Genomic DNA, 3026 nt, shown 5'->3' with positions numbered 1-3026 from the left:
ACATGCCTAGCCTGCCTTTCCTTGTATTCCATCTTCTCAATCCACTTCATCACTTTGGTCGCCCGCCTCTAAACCTTTTGTAGTTCCACGATATCCATTTTGTATTATGGTGCCCAAAATTGTGCATCCGACCCACCCTCCACTAGCCTAACCCTCCAATCATACTCTGAATCCACACTCTGCATTCTGAATGTCGGGATCCAGACAGCAGGTCTTTTAAATACAGTACTGTATGTCCCCTACCGCTGGACAGTCATTCTGCTCCTACTGTATTATGAATATATCTCTGCCTCCTGTAGCACTGTACTACTGTGCAATTTTGTAGTAACTGTACTCTACTGTATTTTGTTTATAATATTTTTTTATTTTCAACTCAGTAATTATTGACAGTGAGGATTAAAAACCCTCTCCCCAACTTGGTAAGTAAACTGCAGTATTGTACTGTACTGTACATTGTGTTAAACCAATGGGTTGGGTTTGCGTGACCAGCAGTCAGGATTCTAGCGGTCAGGTGACCGACAGTGGCATCCTGATTGCAGCAATCCCAACAGGGTGAGGTACGGTATCCTAACCCTCCTCCACTACCCCCTGATTCTGGCCTCGACATTCTCGTCTCTGTGTGCGAAATTTACTCTCCTCCTCCAATTCCTGACTGAATTTTTGCTTTACTGTATTCAACACAGAATACAAAAGTATATTTCATGGATTTTTTGCTTTCACAGGCCCTACACTGTCACAGGCGGTGGCGGAGGAGGAGGAGGAGGACCAGGACTCTCTGTCCCTCACCACACTGCACCCATTAAGTAAGTCCAGTCCGGTACATCGTGCCTCTGTAGAGCCAGTTTGAGCAAGGAGAGATTGATTGCTTCTTTTTTTGGTGGGGGCCCAAACCAACCAGTCATTTCAGCCACAGTCGTGTGGCAGACCCTGTTTATATAACATAAGGGTGGTTGGGAGGGCCCAATCACAATTCCATCTTGCACCTCTTTTTTTATTTATTTTTTTATTTATTTATCTTTGCATCATGTGATGTTTGGGGAAAATTGTTATAAGGTTTGATGTAAAAAAAAGGTTAAAAAAAAGAGGCAGATTAGATGGGCAAAGTGGTTCTTACAGTATTTGTCATCAAATTCTATGTTTCTGTATGCAGACCCTCCAACATGACCCGCCGCACTGCTCTGTTTCTAGACTTCCCTCTTAATTTATGATTTCCATCACCTGTGTTGAACTAGTTATATGATAAGAAAGCTGTTTCTTCACAGGTGATGGCAATAATAAATTAAGAGGGAAGTCCAGAACCAGAGCATTTTGTACCATGTTGGAGGGTATGTGTATTTCCTGGAATTAACCTTTTTTTTTTTTCACATTAATGTTTTTTTTCACAGGCCCTACACTGGAACAGGCCACGGAGGAGGAGGAGGATGATGATGATGCTGCTGCATTTAGTGGTAAGAATTATTACTGACATTGATCTGATGCCATCAGAGTAGCACTTTTCATCAGATTTTTCTGGCAAATGCGTAGAAATCGGATGAAAATTGTTTTTGTTTGAACTGGTGATATTGCCCATACAGTAGCAACCGATCACATCCCACATTAACATTTACAGTATCTAGTTACACTTACAGACGATAATACAGTACAGTAGGTAATATTTGATTGGTTGCTACTGTATGGACAACATCCTGTTCTAAAAAAAACACCCATCTTACTCAATTTCTCTCTCTCTCTCTCTCTCTCACCCCTTGTCACTGTCTCTCCATTCATCTCTCTAGATACTGTCAGTGATGAATTTCCCATTAGGCACGAGAGGCACGTACTGTACCTAGTGGCGGCATCTGTTTGGGGGCCTCAGTTGGATGCTTACAGTATGCTAATACTGTCATCCCAAAAATTACCACTACAGTAACTGCTAAATATTTTAAGTGTACTGTACAATATGCACATACAGTACTGTACAGTATACATAATTCAAAAGAAAAAAGAGTTGCTACTGTACCTTATTCTAGTCATAATCACCGGCATACGGGTCACTCACAAATTTTCTGATGGTCTCGGTGGGGTCCCTTGGAATCACCATGCCTGTCACAAGCATACCTTTTTTTACCCACCTGACACTGGGCCTGGACACTAGTGTACTATTACTATACTTTTTACTGTATACTGTATCTTATAATATTCTTCTCTTTTACCCACAGACGACGAGCCAGAATACATTTTTGGTAAATATACTGTACAGTAGCAATAGTTGGTACTGTAATTACAGTATTTTTTTTTTCTCCAACATTATTTTAAGTCAAACTGATATGACTAACTGTACTGTATTATCTTTTTACAGTCCGTCGCCAACCAGTGGAGGAGACACCTGGTAATAAAATAGAAATACATAATGCACTGTACTGTATTCTAACTTACTGTAACATGTATAACACTGAGCTGATCATCTTCACACCCTCTGACATAACCTTACAGTACAAACTGTACTTTCTCTCCTTTTTCACCCTCTTCACTCCACAAATGCATGCTGCGTTTCCTGACTACTGATATAATAGTGTGTAGAGCGTAGCGAGGCACCGTGCCCACCGCGTGGCGAGCGAAGCAAGCATGCAAGGGGCTGCTTTCCGCTCGCCGCCCCTGTCGGGATTGTGTGGTCGGGATTCCGGCGTCTGTATTTTGACTGCCGGGATCCCGTCCAGCGGGATTACGTACTGATCTCCAGTCTGAGCCTGCCCTAGGCATAGGCATACTTGCCAAATGCCCAGGGGCACAAGCAGCTTCTGCTGATTAATATGATATGCAGCATGCCTACAGTATATTCTGTGCATACAAAATGCATTACTAATGTGCAGCATTATGTGTATACAGTACTTTGTTGTGTAACATATACTGTAGCAAGGGCACTACTGTGTGGTCTAATGTGAACAAAGAGCAATATGATGTGATGCAATGTGAATAAGTGGGAATACTTTGAGGAGTAATGTGGTACTATCATATGATGTAACGAGAAAAAGAGACACTATTGCATG

At 41.9% G+C, this 3026-nt stretch overlaps 1 long non-coding RNA gene across 1 annotated transcript; it reads left to right on the top strand.

The window, feature by feature from the left end:
• Positions 1–702: 702 nt before the first annotated feature.
• Positions 703–2368, top strand: LOC134943615 (uncharacterized). Its single transcript, XR_010181637.1, has 4 exons — positions 703–803; positions 1386–1448; positions 2199–2222; positions 2339–2368. It is a non-coding gene; the product is annotated as an uncharacterized LOC134943615 (long non-coding RNA).
• Positions 2369–3026: the final 658 nt, after the last annotated feature.

Source organism: Pseudophryne corroboree, chromosome 7, assembly GCF_028390025.1.
Source record: "Pseudophryne corroboree isolate aPseCor3 chromosome 7, aPseCor3.hap2, whole genome shotgun sequence".
NCBI classification, from domain to species: Eukaryota; Metazoa; Chordata; class Amphibia; order Anura; family Myobatrachidae; genus Pseudophryne; species Pseudophryne corroboree.
This window is presented reverse-complemented; position numbering and strand designations above follow the sequence as displayed.